Source organism: Tachyglossus aculeatus, chromosome 11 (assembly GCF_015852505.1).
Source record: "Tachyglossus aculeatus isolate mTacAcu1 chromosome 11, mTacAcu1.pri, whole genome shotgun sequence".
In the NCBI taxonomy this organism is placed as follows: domain Eukaryota; kingdom Metazoa; phylum Chordata; class Mammalia; order Monotremata; family Tachyglossidae; genus Tachyglossus; species Tachyglossus aculeatus.
The window spans coordinates 53,761,664-53,781,921 of NC_052076.1; the positions used below are offsets into that span (position 1 = coordinate 53,761,664).

The window sequence follows — 20,258 nt, forward strand, 5'->3', positions numbered from 1 at the left end:
TTTATTGAGCGCTTACTGTGTGCAGGGCACTGTACTAAGCGCTTAGGAAGGACAAGTTGGTTCCCTCACAGATTTTTCCCCCGCTTCCCCCCCCCATTCATTCAATCGTATTTATTGAGCGCTTACTGTGTGCACAGCACTGTACTAAGCACTCAGTGGAATCGTATTTATTGAGCGCTTACAGCGTGCACAGCACTGTACTAAGCGCTTGGGAAGGACAAGTTGGCAACGTGTAGAGGCGGTCCCTACCCAACAGTGCCTCAGCGGCCTCCTCGCCCGTCCGCCCTCACGGTTTCCTCCCTCGCCGTTTCATTCGTTCAGTCGTATTTATTGAGCGCTTACTGTGTGCACAGCACTGTACTAAACGCTTAGAAAGTACAAGTTGGTCCCCTCACGGATTTTTCCCCCGCTCCCCCCCCTCCCCATTCATTCAATCGTATTTATTGAGCGCTTACTGTGTGCACAGCACTGTACCAAGCGCTTGGGAAGTACACTCGGTGGAATCGTATTTATTGAGCGATATGTATGTATGCATATATATATATGTTTGTACATATTTATTACTCTATTTATTTTACCTGTACATATCTATTCTATTTATTTTATTTTGTTAGTATGTTTGGTTTTGTTCTCTGTCTCCCCCTTTTAGACTGTGAGCCCACTGTTGGGTAGGGACTGTCTCTATATGTTGCCAACTTGGACTTCCCAAGGGCTTAGTACAGTGCTCTGCACACAGTAAGCGCTCAATAAATACGATTGATTGATTGAGCGCTTACTGTGTGCAGAGCACTGTACTAAACGCTTGGAAAGTACAAGTTGGTTCCCTCACGGATTTTCCCCCGCTTCCCCCTCCCCCCCTTCATTCAGTCGTATTTATTGAGTGCTTACTGTGTGCACAGCACTGTACCAAGCGCTTGGGAAGTACACTCGGTGGAATCGTATTTATTGAGCGCTTACTGTGTGCACAGCACTGTACTAAGCTCTCAGTGGAATCGTGTTTATTGAGCGCTTACTGCGTGCAGGGCACTGTACTAAGCGCTTGGGAAGGACAAGTTGGCAACGTGTAGAGGCGGTCCCTACCCAACAGTGCCTCAGCGGGAGAGCGGCCTCCTCACCCGGCCGCCCTCACGGTTTCCTCCCTCGCTGTTTCATTCGTTCAGTCGTATTTATTGAGCGCTTACTGTGTGCACAGCACTGTACTAAACGCTTGGGAAGGACAAGTTGGTTCCCTCACGGATTTTCCCCCGCTTCCCCCCCCCACAATCATTCAATCGTATTTATTGAGCACTTACTGTGTGCACAGCACTGTACCAAGCGCTTGGGAAGTACACTCAGTGGAATCATATTTATTGAGCTCTTACTGTGTGCACAGCACTGTACTAAGCACTCAGTGGAATCGTATTTATTGAGCGCTTACTGTGTGCACAGCACTGTACTAAGCGCTTGGGAAGTACACTCAGTGGAATCGTATTTATTGAGTGGTTACTGTGTGCACAGCACTGTACTAAGCGCTTGGGAAGTACACTCAGTGGAAAGAGCCCGGGCTTTGGAGTCAGAGGTCAGAGGTTCAAATCCCGGCTCCGCCACTTGTTAGCTGTGAGACTTTGGGCAAGTCACTTCACTTCTCTGGGCCTCAGTTCCCTCATCTGTAAAATGGGGATGAAGACTGTGAGCCCCCGTGGGACAACCTGATCACCTTGTATCCCCCCCAGCGCTTAGAACAGTGCTTTGCACATAGTAAGCACTTAATAAATGCCATCATTATTATTATTGGGAAGTACACTCAGTGGAAAGAGCCTGGGCTTTGGAGTCAGAGGTTCAAATCCTGGCCCCGCCACTTGTCAGCTGTGTGACTTTGGGCAAGTCACTTCACTTCTCTGGGCCTCAGTTCCCTCATCTGGAAAATGGGGATGAAGACTGTGAGCCCCCTCGTGGGACAACCTGATCACCTTGTATCCCCCCCAGCGCTTATTTGCACATAGTAAGCACTTAACAAATACCATCATTATTATTATTATTACAGTCAATCAATCAATCATATTTATTGAGCGCTTACTGTGTGCAGAGCACTGTACTAAGCACTTGGGAAGTACAAGTTGGCAATATATAGAGACGGTCCCTTCCCAACAGTGGGCTCACAGTCTAGAAGGGGGAGACAGGGAACAAAACCAAACATTCGTTCAATCAATCAATCAATCGTATTTATTGAGCGCTTACTGTGTGCAGAGCACTGCACTAAGCGCCAGGGAAGTACAAGTTGGCAACACGGTAAAAGCGGTTACTAAATAAGAATGGATGAGTGAAAGGGGACAGGGGGCGGCTCCCATTGGCCTGGCCCGACCACCCCACGGCCAATGGGTTCATTCATTCAATTGTATTTATTGAGCACTTACCGTGTGCAGAGCACTGTACTAAGCGCTTGGGAAATACAAGTTGGCAACACCTAGAGACGGTCCCTCCCCAACAACGGGCTCACAGTCTAGAGTCAAAAATCTCCAGTGGCTACCAATCAACCTACGCATCAGGCAGAAACTCCTCACCCTGGGCTTCAAGGCTGTCCATCCCCTCGCCCCCTCCTACCTCACCTCCCTTCTCTCCTTCTCCAGCCCAGCCTGCTCCCTCTGCTCCTCTGCCGCTAATCTCCTCACCGTACCTCGTTCTCGCCCGTCCCACCATCGACCCCCGGCCCACGTCCTCCCCCTGGCCTGGAATGCCCTCCCTCTGCACATCTTCCTCCCTTCAAAGCCCTACTGAGAGCTCACCTCCTCCAGGAGGCCTTCCCACACTCAGCCCCCTCCTTCCTCTCCCCCGCCTTACCTCCTTCCCCCTCCGACAGCACCTGTATATATGTATAGATGTTGGTACAGATTTATTACTCTATTTTACTTGTACATATTTACTATTCTATTTACTTTATTTTGCTAATATGTTTTGTTGTCCGTCTCCCCCTTCTAGACTGTGAGCCCGCTGTTGGGTAGGAATCGTCTCTAGATGTGGCCAACTTGGACTTCCCAAGTGCTTAGTCCAGTGCTGTGCACACAGTAAGCGCTCAATAAATACGATTGAATGAATGAATGAATAGAGGGGGTTCCGGCCCCCTTTCCCGCCTGGATGGGTTTGGAGGGCTCCCCCCCTGGCCTGAGCCCCTCTAATCACGACGACACTGCTTCACGGCCTCCTTAATAATAATAATGATGGCATTTATTAAGCGCTTACTATTTTTCAAAGCACTGCTCTAAGCTCTGGGGGGGATGCAAGGTGGTGAGGTTGTCCCACGGGGGGCTGCCAATCTTCATCCCCATTCATTCATTCAATCGTATTTATTGAGCGCCTACTGTGTGCAGAGCACTGGACTAAGCACTTGGGAAGTACATCAGCAGCAGATAGAGACGGTCACTACCCAACAACGGGCTCACAGTCTAGAAGGGGGAGACAGACAACAAGACAGGTGTCAAAATTGTCAGAACAAATAGAACTAAAGCTATATGCACATCAACAAAATAAATAGTAAATATGTACAAGTAAAATAAGTAGAGTAATAAATCTGTACAAATGTATGTACAGGTGCTGTGGGGAGGAGAAGGAGGTAGGGCAGAGGCGGGGATGGGGAGGAGGAGAGGAAAAAGGGGGCTCAGTGTGGGAAGGCCTCCTGGAGGAGGTGAGCTCCCTGTAGGGCTTTGAAGGGAGGAAGAGAGCTAGCTTGGCGGAGGGGCAGAGGGAGGGCATTCCAGGCCCGGGGGAGGACGGGGGCCGGGGGTCGATGGTGGGACGGGCGAGAACGAGGCCTAACGGTGAGGAGATTAGCGGCAGAGGAGCGGAGGGTGCGGGCTGGGTTGGAGAAGGACAGAAGGGAGGTGAGGTAGGAGGGGGTGAGGTGATGGACAGCCTTGAAGCCCAGGGTGAGGAGTTTCTGCTTGATTCGTAGGTTTACAGGCAGCCACTGGAGATTTTTGAGGAGGGGAGTAACATGTCCAGAGTGTTTCTGCTTGATTCGTAGGTTTACAGGCAGCCACTGGAGATTTTTGAGGAGGGGAGTAACATGTCCAGAGTGTTTCTGCACAGAGATAAATAATCCAGGCAGCAGAGTGAAGCATAGACTGAAGTGGGGAGAGGCAGGACGATGGGAGATCAGAGAGGAGGCTGATGCAGTAATCCAGTCGGGATGGGATGAGAGATTGAACCAGCAAAGTAGCGGTTTGGATGGAGAGGAAAGGGTGGATCTTGGCCCTAGGAGTGCTCTCTCTCTCTCTCTCTCTCTCTCTCTCTCTCTCTCTCTCTCTCTCTCTCACACACACACACATACACACACAAAAACACACTGTTCTAAGCACTGGGGAGGTTACAAGGTGATCAGGTTGTCCCATGGGGGGCTCACAGTCTTAATCCCCATTTTACAGATGAGGGAACTGAGGCACAGTGAAGCAACTTGCCCAGAGTCACACAACTGACAATTGGCAGAGCCGGGATTTGAACCCATGACCTCTGGCTCCAAAGCCCAGGCCCCTTCCACTGAGCTTAGCCCGTAGCACCCGCCGAGGGGAGCCGGGGAACACCCTCCCACCCCCAGCAGGGAGTTTTCCTACTTCACACAAAGGGACACTGAGGGGAAATGACTTATCCAAGGTCATTCGGCCGGGAGGCAAGAGCTGGGAACCAAAAACCCCTGTCCTCGCCATCTCCTAATAATAATGATAATGACGGTATTTGTTGAGCACTTACTGTGTCCCAAGCACTGTTCTAAGCACTGGGGTAGATCCAAGGTAATTCATTCAATTGTATTTATTGAGGTAATCAGGTTGTCCCACGTGGGGCTCAGTCTTCACCCCCATTTTACAGATGAGGGAACTGAGGCACAGAGAAGTTATGTTGCCGACTTGTAATAATAATGATGGTATTTGTTAAGTGCTTACTATGTGCAAAGCACTGTTCTAAGCACTGGGGGGCTACAAGGTGATCAGGTTGTCCCACGTGGGGCTCACAGTCTTCATTCCCATTTTACAGATGAGGGAACTGAGGCACAGAGAGGTGAAGTGACTTGCCTAAAGTAACAAAGCTGACAGTTGGGGGGGCCGGGATTTGAACCCATGACCTCTGACTCCAAAGCCCGGGCTCTTTCCACTGAGCCACGCTGCTTGTACTTCCCAAGCGCTTAGTACGGTGCTCTGCACACAGTAAGCGCTCAATAAATACGACTGAATGAATGAAAATTAAGTGACTTGCCCAAGGTCACAAAGCAGAGAAGTGGCAGAGCTGGGATTAGAACTCACGACCTCCGACTCCCAAGCCCAGGCTCTTCCCACTAAGCCAAGCTTCTCCCAGTCCAGCCTTCTCTACCACCGGTCCCCAAGAGAGGAGGAGCGGGAAGCAGAAGGGTCTTCCCAAAGGGAAAGGAGCAAGGGGGAGCTCTCACTTTCAGGGGAAAGGAAAATGTTTGGGGGGGTCTCGAGAGTGTTAATAATAATAATAATAATGGCATTTATTAAGTGCTTACTATGTGCAAAGCACTGTTCTAAGCGCTGGGGAGGTTACAAGGTCATCAGGTTGTCCCACGGGGGGCTCACAGTCTTCATCCCCATTTTCCAGATGAGGGAACTGAGGCCCAGAGAGGTGAAGTGACTTGCCCAAAGTCCCACAGCTGACAAGTGGCGGAGCCGGGATTTGAACCCATGACCTCTGGCTCCAAAGCCCGGGCTCTTTCCACTGAGCCACGCTGCTTCTCTGCTAATGTTAATGAGGAATTAGGGAATTAGGAATTAGGGAGAAGGGAAAGTTGAATATACAGTAAGGTTTAAAGAGGATCTTTGAAATCATGAGTGATTCATAGGAGGGACCCCCCTCCCCCCCCTGCAGAAAATGTTTAGTAGGAGTGACACACCATTACCTGTTGGGTAGGGACTGTCTCTATATGTTGCCAACATGTACTTCCCAAGCGCTTAGTACAGTGCTCTGCGCACAGTAAGTGCTCAATAAATACGATTGATTGATTTCCAAATGCTGTTTGTCTTCAGCTTAGTTAGGGTGGTGATATTTACTTGTACTTCCCAAGCACTTAGTACAGTGCTCTGCACACAGTAAGCGCTCAATAAATACGATTGATTGATTGATTTAGCGTCCCTGGCTCTGACCCCTAAGAGCTTTAAACCACCTTGCTTTCCTTATTTCACATTTTTTAAATCCGCCCAGTTCTAAAACATAGGGGATGTGTTCTCTCAAACTGCATTAAGGCAAAGTCACACGGAAGTACTCGTGGCCTCCAGCACCACACAGGCACACCAGTTGTCTTTTAGACTGTGAGCCCACTGTTGGGTAGGGGCTGTCTGTATATGTTGCCAACTTGTACTTCCTAAGCGCTTAGTACAGTGCTTTGCACACAGTAATCGCTCAATAAATACGATTGATTGATTGATTCTGACACCACGATGTCCTGGCTCTAAACAGGCTCGAGTTGTGGGACAAGGGTGCCTAGTGCCACGACATTCCCAGCGGCGAGATCGCAGGCTTGGGGGTCAGAGGACGTGGGTTCTAATCCCGTCTTCGCCACTCGTCTGCTGTATGACCTTGAGCAAGTCACTTCACTGGGCCTCATTTACCTCTTCTGTAAAATGGGGATTAAGACTGTGAGCCCCTGGTGGGACAGGGACCGTGTCCAACCTGATTACCTTGAATGTACCCCCGTGCTTGGCAAATAGTAAGCGCTTAGCAAATACCATAATTTTAGTTAAAACTCATAAAGAAAGCACAGGCTGTGAGTGTTGTGCCCAGGTTTTTGAGTGTAGCCATGGAGAGGGAGCGATTCTGTTTTTCTGTTTTTCCACAGCACCTGTATATATGTATATATGTTTGTACATATTTATTTCTCTATTCATTTATTTATTTATTTTACTTGTACATATCTATTCTATTTATTTTATTTTCTTGGTATGTTTGGTTTTGCTCTCTGTCTCCCCCTTTTAGACTGTGAGCCCACTATTGGGTAGGGACCGTCTCTATATGTTGCCTACTTGTACTTCCCAAGCGCTTAGTACAGTGCTCTGCACACGGTAAGCGCTCAATAAATACGATTGATGATGATGATAATGTGCTTTTACTGTGTGTGTTTGATAGAATGCTGTTAGGAAATTCGGGAATTTTCTTCTACCGCACACATCTATCTGGGTAGATTTGTGAGGCGATGTTGGAAGAAGCTGTCGGGCCTATGGGAATGTCGGGCTGTCGGGAATGTTCCTTAACTTGGGGTTCGTCAGGAATGTAACCTCTGTGTTAATGGAAAACTGAGTATACTGTTTTTATAGTCTAACAGCGTCTTGTAACAGAGGTCGAGGCAGAGTGGGCAGTTTGGCTGAAGTGAGCCGAGCTCAGAAACCTGGTAAAGAGGGGGGGGTGGGGGGCTATTGGGCAACTTGAAGCAAAGAGCCTGACTCTCTTGGTTTTTCCCCTAGTCCCTACACCTAGTTTGGTTTTCCCCTTGCTCCTCCCTGAAGCTCTTTCTCTCTCTCCAGCCCCACTCACCTGGAGGTAGAGTCAAGATGGATGGTATTTTGATCAGAAACTCCTAACACATGGGGTGAGAGATCCTGATAGCAGTCCACATCTTGGCTGCATCCATATGATAAATTAATATCAAATTGTTCCTTTGTCAGGGTTTATCTCTTAGGGTGTGACAGATAAGACAGTATATATGTATATATGTTTGTACATGTTTATTACTCTATTTATTTATTTATTTATTTTACTTGTACATATCTAGTCTATTTTATTTTGTTAGTATGTTTGGTTTAGTTCTCTGTCCCCCCTTTTAGACTGTGAGCCCACTGTTGGGTAGGGACTGTCTCTATATGTTGCCAATTTGTACTTCCCAAGTGCTTAGTACAGTGCTCTGCACATAGTAAGCGCTCAATAAATACGATTGATGATGGTGATAAGACAGATAAGACTGTATATATGTATATATGTTTGTACATGTTTATTACTCTATTTATTTATTTATTTTACTTGTACATATCTAGTCTATTTTTTTTTGTTAGCATGTTTGGTTTAGTTCTCTGTCTCCCCCTTTTAGACTGTGAGCCCACAGTTGGGTAGGGACTGTCTCTATATGTTGCCAATTTGTACTTCCCAAGCGCTTAGTACAGTGTTCTGCACATAGTAAGCGCTCAATAAATACGATTGATGGTGATGATGATGATGACTTTTAGACTGTCTTTTAAAGATAAGATAAGACTGTCTTTTTAAGATAAGCTTTTTAGACTGTGAGCCCACTGTTGGGTAGGGACTGTCTCTATATGTTGCCAATTTGTACTTCCCAAGCGCTTAGTACAGTGCTCTGCACACAGTAAGCGCTCAATAAATACGATTGATGATAAGAGGCAGAGATTGTTCCCTCCAGAGGCTTAGATGTTGTTTTTCCGAGCCCCTATAAGCCAACCCCCCTAGGGCTGTGGTCCACTAAGATTACTCCTCAGACTGTGAATGAATTTGTTGCAGAAGTGAGCTAGAATAGGCAGGTGTGAATAAGAATGTCACCTCAACTGAGAGTTGTGGGGAGCACCTCTCAAGGCAGAGAAGCTATTACTACCTTTTGCTAATTTTGCTCGGCTGTTTCCTTGCGCTTTGCTCCTTGACCTTGGGGAAAATTTGACTTCTACACCTCGGCTTTACCTGTAACACCTAACAGGGTCCCTTTACTGAATGCTCACAGCATCCTGCCAGCTAAGCCCCTCTCCAGTAACTCCTCTCATTTAAATTGCATTCCTTTTCCCACCTTCTTTTCAGTCATGCCTTTTCCCGTGCTTACCCTCCCACAAACACTACCTTTAGCGCTAACTCACCCATCCCATGAAATTTTCCTAGATGGGGCCCGTATAAATGAGTGTGAGGATGAGTAATTAATAGGCAGGTGCCAGGAGATCCTGAGCTGGTCGCTGTTGCATGTTGAAGGATGGACTGAGTGGGCAAGAGAACTCCATGATGGGGAGTAGGATAAGTCAGGGTTCCATGCGGTAGAGTTGTTTTGGGATGGTATCTCTGAGAGAGAGAGAGAGAGAGAGAGAGAGAGAGAGAGAGAGAGAGAGAGAGCCTGGCCCCTTTTCACTTGGATGGTGTGTTGCCCAGGCTCCATTGGTTAAGAGGGGAAAAGGTAGAAAGTCTTGTTCTCCTGGTTAGCAGATGCCCATTAGGATTAGGTTCTAGTCTATGGTAACCTAAAGCAAATTTCCACTGAAATTCAACTTGCTGCATTTTTACAGGAGGCAAGAGTGAAATGAAGTGTCACTTGAACGCTGGCCATTCTGGAGCTGAGAAGGCAGGTCAGCCATTAGGGAGGGATAAAGCATCAATTCCTGCACCCTCCAAAATCCCTCCAGCATCTTCTCCTCCTCCTCCTCCTCTTGCCCCATGCTCCCCAGACCTTTCCCCACCGCCTGAGATGATGGCCCAGAGGCAGTGAGGTCAGGGTCAGGGCAACTTAACAGGATTCCCAGACAAAAGCTGTCAATCATGTGGTTTACATAGGGAAACAATCTCCTGGCAAAAATTCCTCCGCTTCACTAGCTCAGCCTAGCGTTTTCAAGTCCCTTCTTGCTGAATTGCAGCAAAAAAAAAAAAAAAATACTTGCTACTGAACCGCCTTTTAACTTGAAAACCGAGGCTGCTGATGATTGCAGCACTAAGAAACGTGTGAGAGCCATTACATGTATTTTTTCAAACCGTTCTGCGGATTGTCTTTTTGACCTTGGGTAAGTCATTTAACCATGCAGTTCTCCATTTTCCTATTGAGAATGATGTCTGCTCTTTGAATAAGTGAGTGTTTAGGAGGCACTTGGTACACCTCTGAAAAAAGACTCCAGATAGGTTCATGTTGGGTATGGCTGGGTGAATTTAAATTTAAATGCCTCTGGGCATTGAAAATTCTTCTTACCCTGAGTGGCTATTTGTCCTTTTATGCTTTCATTCATTTATTCATATTCTTTCCCTACCAGCCTTTCTTCGCCTGATCTTATCCTGTTGGCTTTCATAATCCCCCTCTTGCCGGCATCTGCGAATGTTTTTTGTGGCCAAAAGGGCAGATGGTGGGGTATGTGCTAGACTGTCAGCGGGAGCTGAGCCTTTGTGTCGTGGTTTCCTCTGCTTTGGCCCTGGGTCCTCGACAAGAGCCCCACCACGTGAGCAGAAGCCAGCGTGGTAGGAGAGAGCGGTCCAGGCTTGGGGAGCTTAGGAGAGAAACCCGGGACACTGGCCCTCCAGAAGCAAGAAGCACCAGGAGCAGTCATGTGGGCACCGGCCCGGGGAGTGACTGAGACTCAAAAATTGGGCAAGATGTGACAAGGGGAGTGCCAAGCTCCAGGGGGAGACTGGCAGATCAGGCAAGGTGCCCGGTTTCACATTCTCTTATTCATCAACTCTCTCCCTGTTCACCTCTCCGCAACAGTACTACCTGAGGACCAGATAGGAAGAGGCACCCAGAAATGAGGCTGAGGGCTAGAGGGAGGAAAGTAAATGACACTTGCAACCCATTCCTGATGTGATTATCTCTGTTGGCCCTCCCCCTCTTCTACCCCGGTCCCTCTCCCAGCCCCAGTTCCCTTTTCTGGACGGTAGTGATTGTAGAACATTGGGTTCGTTTTTTCTTTTTCCTTGTTCTGACAGTGAAAGGGGGAAATACGGTCAAATCTGTTTCCAGCCAGCAATTCCCCCCTTATGATATCACACTGCTGCACCCATGCCATATCGTACCCCCAACTCTGAGCCCATTGCAATGAGAACAGGGGGTGTGCGGACAAATGAAATGCACAGATAACCCCCAAAGCACATTGTGAGTTTCAGCCTCCTGCCAGTCCCTCACTATCCTGATACTGATACATTTCAGATTAACAGTCATGGATCATGTTCTTTAGGTTAAAACAGACATGCAGACACATACAAACGTACAGTGGGATTAGATACACAGCCGCATGTCAGTTAATGAAATGCTCAGACAGACGACCAACCTTAATATCTTCAAAGTCTTGTTAAAATCGCTTCTCCTCTAAGATGCACTCATTCATTCAGTTGTATTTGAGTGCTTACTGTGTGCAGAACACTGAACTACGTGCTTGGGAGAGTACAGTACAACAGTAAGACACATTCCCTGTCCACCACGAGGTTACAGTCTAGAGGTGGGGAGACAGAGATTAATATAAATAAATAAATTACAGATATGTACATAAGTGCTGGGAGGGGGGAGGAACAAAGGGAGCAAGTTAGGCTGATGCAGAAGGGAGTAGTAAAAGAGAAAAGGGAGGGCTTAGTCAGGGAAGACTGCCTGGAGGAGATGTGCCTTCAATAAAGTCTTGAAGCGTGGGCGGGGCTGGGGGCGTAATTGTCTTTCTCAGATTTGAGGAGGGAGGGAGGGAAAGTCAGGGGGAGGACAGGAGTTGGGTGGGAAGATAAGGGGTTCTTTTTCGACATGATAAGCTTGAGGTGATGGGAGGACAAACAGGTAGAGAGGGAGAGAGAGCAAGGCTGGAGATGTAAATTTGGGTATCACCCTTGTAGAGGTGGTAGTTGAAGCCATGGGAGCAAATGAGTTCTCCGAGGGAGTGGGTGTAGATGGTGAATAGAAGAGAACCGAGAACTGAACCTCAGGGACCCCCACAGTTTGGGGGTGGGGGGCAGAGGAGAAGCCCACGAAGGAGACTGAAAACGAACAGCCAGAGAGATAAGAGGAGAACCAGGAGAGGACAGAATCAGTGATGCCAGAGTTGGATAACGTTTCCGGAAAAGGCGGTGGTCCACAGTGTCGAAGGCAGCTGAGAGGTCAAGGAGGATTAGGATGAAGTAGAGGATATTGGATTTGGCAAGAAAGAGATCATTGCTGCCCATTTTTGTCGAGTTGAGGTGTGAAATTCCTTCACTTGAGCTGTGTTGGCAGGGCTAGTTTGAGTTCCAAAATTCCCCAGAGGAAAAGTTGGTGAATCATAAAAACCGGGTGTTCATGAGCCTGAGCAAAGGAGAGAGTTGGCCCTGAAATTCCAAACAGGTGCGCTCAATTCCTCAAATGGAGGAAACTGTTGCCAGGCAGGTCTGAGCTGGTGGAATGGAGCTGGGCAGGGCTGAATCCGGGCCCCAGGACGGCAGGGAGGGAGCTCCTGTCTCTGCAGGACTGGGCTTGCCCCAGGAAAGCAGCGGAGAGGGCTGGGCAAGCGAGGGAGAGCCGAACGTCTAGTGTAGGACGGGGCCAGAGGGAGAGAACAAATGCGGTGGAGTACTGACGGGGAGAGCCACCCAAGGAAGGGCTGACGCCGGAGAGCGAAGCCCGCGGAGCTGGGCTGATCAAGATTCGAGCTTACGGTTGGTTCTTTTCCGTAATTCCTTTTGTTCTTTCATCCTGTGCAGTGTTTTCTTCTGGGCAGACGCAGTGTTTGAATCTTCTTTTATTTCTAAAATGCAGTACACTGCTTCCTCTGAAGGGGGAAAGCACCGGAGCTGCTTTCCCAGCACTAATCTCATCAGTAGCTATGGAAAATGGTGGTCCAAAATCCTGGCCATGAGGAAACTGAAGAATTCCCGTGAGGTCAACTGACTGAAGTTAGTCGGAGTTTTATCTACACAGGGATCGTTGGGAAGATCATAAAATCATTGGCTGTTCGGGCACATCCCTTTGCCCACCCCAGGCCTTCCCAGAAGATACGGAAATCGGCCCGAACTCGTTATCCCTGTAGTGTCGGTTAACTCAGAAATCACTTCAAACCCAAGTTGAGCTCATCTCCTGAAGCCTTTCTGACATTAGGCAAAAGGGGAAAGATATCCAAGAGTTAATTTACATTCAGAGAGAAGCAGGAGAACCCTGCCAATTTTGACTTGAAAAATGTGAACTCCTCCTGTTGTTCCTCCAATGTAATATTTTTTATGGTCTTTTTTAAGTGCTTACTACGTGCCAGGCACTGTGCTACTGCTCTGCACACAGTAAGTGCTCAGTAAATGCGATTGAATGAATGCTAAGCGCTGTGGTAGATAGAAACTTAATGGGTCGGCCACAGTTCATGACCCACGTGGGGCTCACAGTCTTAATCCCCATTTTACAGATGTGGGAATTGAGGCACAGAGAAGTTTAGTGACTTGCCCAAAATCACACAGCAGACAAGTGGCAGAACTGGGATGAGAGCCCAGGACATTCTGACAGGCTTGCACTCTATCCACTAGACCACAGTGCTTCACCAATAATGATCGTGTTTTTTAATAATAATGGTATTCACTAAAAGCCTACTATGTATAGTGCTGCATTAGATGCAAGGTAATCATATTTTACATAGTCCCTGACCCTCAGGAGGCTCGTAGAGTTGGAGGGACAGATTTTGTTAATTTGTAAAAGATTACAGATTTTTCAGATTTTACAGATGAGGAAACCGAGGCCCAGAGAAGTTAAATGGCATGCCCAAGGTCACACGGCAGGCACGTTGCAGAGCCAGGACTAGGGCTCCAGTTTCCTGTCTCCCTTTCACTTACTCTTTCCATTAGGCCACACTGCCCCAAGGGCACTCCTCAGTCAGTAAATGACTGGTATTGACTGAACACTTAATGTCTTCCATGCAGGGCAAATAAAAGAGGAGGAGTTTGGTCTAGTTTGGTCTGAATTTGGCCCACATCTACTCCCTATTCAGGCTTTCTTAGGGGTGTCTCTGGGGGCTGGGAGGATATCTGAAAAGGCTATTGGCTTGTTCCCCACCCTGGCATCTTGGCCTTCTTAGTTCCAGGAGTCCAGGGTTCACGATGGAAAGGATAATAAACTCATCAAAAGACTTTAAGGGGCATCTACTGTTCTGGGTAGGATTTCACAGAAGAAATTGGGGCTGATTGGGCCTGTTCTCCATTTATTTATTTCTTGCCATTGAGGAAGAGCTATGGAACTAACTTTGGGTGGGACTCTGCACGGCGGCAGTGGGAGGCTGTTTACGCTACCTTCAGCTCTTCACTGCTAACTCGTCTTACAGACCAGTTTCTAGTAGGGTGGAGGATAGAGAGGATGACTTTAAAGCATCTGTTAGTCTTTCACAGGAGACTGAAGGGAGTAGAAGGGGGTGAAATTTGGTGCCCATCACCACTAGGTGCAGAGCTACAGGTGAGGAAACTATTTGGAGCCTGGTCCAGCAGGAGTGAATTCATTAGAAGGGTGCAAGAAGAGTTCCCACTTCAAGACTTGGGGGCCTGTGGGGCCAAGCAGATCTTCTTTAATGGGTCTAGTGCTCTTGCTGAGGGACACTTAATAATGATGGTATTTGTTACTATTTGTTACTAATGATGGTATTTGCATACTATGTGCAGAGCACTGTTCTAAGTGCCTCAGTGTACCAGTTGTCCCAATAATAATAATAATAATTATAATTATAATAATACTATTTTTTGTTAAGTGCTTACTATGTGCCAAGCACTGTTCTAAGCACTGGGGTAGCTGCTTGAGCCTCTCTCCTTAGGATTTTCTTGGGCAGGCAAAGTGTCAGCCTGGAGGAAGGGTTGGAGGGACAGAAACTCAAGACATAACCTGGTTCGCTTCTTCAGACCCTTCTCCTTAAGGAGCTCTATTGGGTTTAAGGAGGCTTGCCAGCACCTGTGGGCTATGATTTGTGGGGGGGGTGCCTGTGGTGAGCAGGATGCTGGGCAGGAGGAGACTGATCAACCCCGGGGAGGAATAATAATGGTGGTGTTTGTTAAGCACTTAGTGTGTGCCAGGCAAAAAACTCATCACCCGGTCCATGGGAGTTCCCTTCCGAGCCGGGGATCTTGCTCCTGCTATGTCTCCGGGTGAGGAGGGATTTTTGTATTCACACCCAGGAAGCCTTGCAATTATTTTCCAAATTCTTTTGACCGGAAAAATTCTCTAGTCCCATCCCCCCACCCCAGTGTAGATGGGAAAGACAGAATACTTAGTTCTGCCGGACATTAGCTTTCATTAAGCATTTTGGATAGAGCACCAGAATTAGGGAATAAGGTGCATCTTTCTGGAAATCGAGCATCTTGGTGAGTGAAGAGATAGCTTTGGGCCTGCGTGGGGCTCAGGATGACAACGTGAGTTTTCCTGAATGCAGAGTCTGCAGGAGCATAGCCCCAGGTTCTGGGAGATTGGCCTGCTGCTGTTACTTAGAGGGCCACACCTATCTGGTTCTGGTCCAGCCCGCCTTGATATCTTTTAAACCCTCGGGGTCTAGGTTGGGATGCATTTTCATTGTGGTGCCAAAGGGAAATTGTAATTCTGGAGAATTGTCAGACCGGGGACCGGCTCGGGCAGGATAAAGAGGCTGAAGAGAGATGAGAACTGCCCAAGAATGTTTCCGAGAAAAGACTTTTGCTCCCTCAGGTTCTCCTATACCTTTCGCCTCCTGCCTTCACATCAAAGCCCACAGCCCCATCAGCATTAAAGGTGGTATCGCTGGGACAGTGGATGGAGGAGAGTTTCTATCCAGCTCCTAGAGGATTCGGCTCATCCTTGACTTTTTATCATCTGTGCGAGGATGGTCTTCCTTAAAGTCTCCAACACAACGGCAGCCTCTTTGAGACATCACCCCCAACCCCTTTAGCCCCGACACACACACACACACACACACACGCGCACACACACATTCCCAACTCTGAGGGCTTTCTCTTCCTCATGTGGAAGCCTAAAGACTGCGCTGGGTCTGTTTCCATCGCAGACTACTGTGGGGCCAAACCGAGGCCTAGGGTCCAGTCCTGACATGGGCCATGGGGTTTGGGGCCCAGTCATCACCCTGTTTGAGGCTAAGCCTCCAGAAACTTGCAGAAAAATTTCAGACTAACAATAGACCCACAAAAATAGGATTTGGAACAAAACATTTGCAATGGGCCCTCCCAATTCAAGTCAAGTAGCACTCGATCCTCAACCCCACTGATTGAACATAAGAATCTGCCTTCAGGCTCACCCTGTATTGCGAGGGCCAAGGCTTATTTTCATGATCTACAGCATTCCACTCCCGCCCTGCCCAAGTCTCCTTATTGAACCATCTGCGTTGGCCAAAAACTCCTCCAAATTGAGGTGGTGAGGTGGGTAGGGTGGTCACTGCAGGCACTGGAGAATGCTGGACATGGAGACTCACGTGATGTAGACTGCTATAGCCAGGCACTTAGCGTAATGCATTAATATTATACACACCATTTTGCAGGAGTGTAGCGTACTCTTCTGAACCTCAAATGTTTCTCTGGGGGATCCTTGACCCTCTTGCTTGCTCCAGAGCTGTTACATTCCCACCCTAGAGGCCTGTGGGAACATGGGTGTCGTTTCTAAGCCCCAGAACTCAGCAGCCAAAGCCAAGGCAGAGGGATTTTGAGTGCTGAAAATGAAAACACTGGCTTAGAGGCATCCAGGTTTGGGCCATCTATGTACTGGACAGGGGACCCAACCCGCAGAAAAAGTGGACTGCCCCATATGAAACTGGATGAATGGTTGGCCTAGAGGTGGGAAGAGGGAGGTTCTCATTGGATGACTTCAGGTATTTCAGGGGATCCTGAAAGACCTTATAGACCTCGAGGAGGGTTAAAAGTAAGGCTAGTTTTACTCCATTTTATGATCTTTTGACTTTAATCCATCTCATGAGAGCACCTTACTTCCAAATCCTTTTGCTCTCAGTCCAAACAGTGGTGTTGTGCTGGTATTCTTATCAGCACATTCAGTAAAATCTCATTGATTTAGATCTCACTAAACTGGGACAGCTCAAAAATCTGTCGGTTATCCCCTGATTTCCTCTTTCTTCCCTCTCTGCTACTGCCTAAGGAAGGTAGGCTTTGATCTAAAATCGAAAATGTTTGCTCTCATTGTAGTCAAGGGAGTCTCCTTTCCAAGGGGTAGGGGATTTACAGCTGGGAGGCTCAGAGGAAAAATAGGTACACCTAAGATCAGTATCTCCACTACCCTTAATCCCACCTTCTTGAACCTCCTGTTGTCCTAAATAGATATAAAGAGGCAGTCAGAGAAATAAGCAGACAAGTACAGACCGGAGAAGCTAACCCGAAGCCTAACTTACACCCACATGAAGCAAAAGTGAATTGAAAAAACACTTCTTTTTTGTTTAATGTTTTTTGTTAAGCACTTACTGTGTGCCAAACTCTGGGGTAGATACAAGTTAATCAGGTTGGACACAGTCCATGTCCCACGTAGGGCTCACAATCTGAGTCCCCGTTTTACAAGTGAGTTGATTGAGGCACAGAGAAGTGAAGTGACTTGACCTGGGTCCCACAGCAAACAAGTGGCAGAGCTGGGATTAGAACCCAGGTTCTCTGACTCCCAACCCCATGCTGTATCTGCTGGATAACACTGTTTCTTCTATTCGAACTAGACTCTCCTTCCTGTAGTTTGAATGAGTGAGATTTTAATATGTCTTCTGCCCTAAAGATCTCCTAGCAGATAAACTGGGCCGTGTACCAGAGCATAAAGACCAGCATCCATTTGTAAATGGTTTTGAGACCTCTTTTTTTAAAAAGTTAGTTCTCCCCTGTAAATCGTGGCCTGTTTGCTGGAGGTGTAGCCAGGGTCTGCTGAGTTTCACAGTCAGGCAGTAGAGTAGTGGTCCTTGGTAAAAACAGAAATTCGTGACTTGTTTTCTGGGAGGAGAGTTGTTGAGAGTGTCTCCCTTCCTGCCCCTCTCCTGGTAACCCCCAGAAATTCCAGAGGCTTCAGAGAGGGGAAGCGAGGTCCGTGTTTTTCCAGATTCCGTCTTTCCAAAGGAGTCTGCTCAGATAGATTAGTAATCCCAGGGTGGCTGGGTGGCAGGAGAGCGCGTGTGTTGGTGAGACTTTGGGGTGTAGCGTGTTTGCTCTTCGTTTTGCAGTTTGCACCTCCAAGCAGGGGCCCAGACCTCAAAGATCTGCATGGTTATTTGTCTGTAACCGCGCTCTCGGTTTTCTCTCCCTTTCTCAATGTGGACGTTTATTCTTTCTAGATTTAGACATGGCCCGAGAGCCCAAACCGAGCCGAGCCAGGCCTGGCCAGAAGCGGCAGCACAGCACCGCTCTCTATCAGTAAGTCCCGTCTCTTCCCGTGGGCGGCTGGAGACTGGAACAGTAGGTTGTGGGGGTAAGGGGAGAGAAGGGTGGCTGAGCGCTCTGTAGCTTGTCTGTCTCCTGTGGTTCGTTTTTGAGGAGGGGGGGTAGTCTCCCAGGCCAGTGGGACCCAATTCTCCTCAATCCGCTCGCCCTCTGAGCCTCCCCGTGCCTGTTGACAACAGCGCGGTGCCTCCCCTGGCCAGGGGCCCACAACCTTGGTGTTGGCTTTTACTCCTCGTGCCCTTTCAGCCTTCACGTTCATCCTGTCGCTAAATCCCAGCCGATCCATTCTCCGCAGTATTTCTCGGCTCCACCCCTTTCCTTCCCCCCCAGATCACGACCACTCTGTTTTAGGGTCTCATCAGCGCCTGATTACTGTGTCGGCCTCCTTGCTGTTCTCCCTGCCCCACCCACCTCTTTTCAGTTCTACCGTATACTCCATAGCCAGGATCGTCTTCCAGAATTGTCATTTGACTCGCGTCTGTCTTCCTCAGCAGTCTCCAGAGGGTAGATCTCCCTTCACACCATGCAGAAACTCCTGACCGTTGATTTCAAGGCCCTCCATCAGCTTTCCTTCTAACTTACGTACCCTCCACTCCCCGGTTTATGCCCTACTCACTTCTAATCGAACTCCCTCACTCTTACTCACTCACTCGCTCTTACCTTGCCTGCTTCAGGCTCACACCCACCCTCTCCTTCCTCGAATCCCCTCCCCCTTCAGATCTGCCAGACAACGGGCTCTCCTCATCTACTAAACTCTTCTGAAATCCTACTTCCTCCAGTAGGCTGTCCCCAATCGATTTTTTTCTCCTCCCGGGTCACATCATCCCAGTTACCAACTCAGAATATCAAATCCCAGCCACCAGTAGTACTTAGGAACATCTCAGTATCTGTATACTCAGTTCTACTGGAACGCAGGGGGTTGTATTCTTGCCAAACCCCACATTAAGGAAAATTCACACTCGTCCTCGGAAGGTGTGATGGCGCGCGGTCATGTACACAAACCCTTTCTTCTGACCCTAAATCGTGCTGTATCCAAGTAGGCTCCCCTAGTTGGATAAACGTTCTCCAGTTCCCTGACGGTTTTCTTGCCATAATGGAAGAATTGAATGTACCTGATGACTTACTCACCCGTCTTTCATTCTGTATTCTCTCCTGACTGTAAATAATTTTGTCAGTCTTCCCCGGTAGACCATTAGATCTTTGAGGGTAGCGATTGTGTCTTTGGCCTCTATTGTGCTCTCCAGAACTTAGCACAGTACTCTGTACACTGTAGGATCTCAATAAATTCTGTTGATTGATTGACCTAAGACAGGCCACCTAAGCTAGGAGGACGCATCAGCTCGAATGGTATTTGGTGAGTTTCACCGAGCACTTTGCCAGGTCCTTGTGGATACAGGATACGGTCTCAGGCCACTTGCCAGGGTTGGGGGGAACATCCTAATTAAGCTAGGCTGAGAGAACCTCCCCCTCTCAGACCACACCTGGAGAGTTTCCAGTCCTGTACCAGTCTCGGCTATGGGAGGGAGAGTCAAGCAGAGGCCTACCCATTCCATTCCTAACCTTGGCCAGTGGCTAGCGAGTGGCAGGCAATCTGCTACAAGTCAAAACTCACCTGAGCTGGGCAGCAGCAGCATGGGAAAGAGTCGAGGGTGGAGACTCAAGTTTACCGTGGGGAAGGAGGCAGTGGTAAACCACTTCCGTATGTTTGCCAAGAAAACTCTATGGATACACTACCAGAACGATTACAGATGGAGGTGGGCGGTCTGAGAGAGCTGTGCCCTTGGAGTCGCTCTGGGTTGGAGATGACTCAACAGCATAAGACAAGACACACGAGAGAACCTTTCCCGAGGAAAGGACAGTGCCCGGGATCACAGGAGGGGGAATGACTGTGTTCCAAGCATCCCTTCATTAGCAAGTACGTGTGCGCAGCTCCTGAGGGAGCAAATTGTGTTGTCGTGGGAATAGTGGAAGAGGGCCTGGAGAGACGGTGCAGGAGAGAAGGCCACCCTTCTCAGGCCTGCCCTGACTTTCCCACCTCATATTTTCTTGTTCTGGCTACTCACAGCTCTTCCCCATCCTTGACCAGGCTTGCATTCCAAAGTGCTCTCTCTTCTTGTTCAAAAATCCTCCCTCTTCTCAGGGCTCCCCTCTGTCCTCTCCCCCATCATCACAGTTGACACCACCACCCTCTTCCTTGGCCCTGAAACTCACAACCTTGGAATTATCCTTGA

The 20,258-nt window shown here is 48.4% G+C and overlaps 1 pseudogene; it reads left to right on the plus strand.

The window, feature by feature from the left end:
• Window positions 1-20,258, plus strand: part of LOC119934419 — a 33,917-nt pseudogene that overhangs the window by 1,217 nt on the left and 12,442 nt on the right.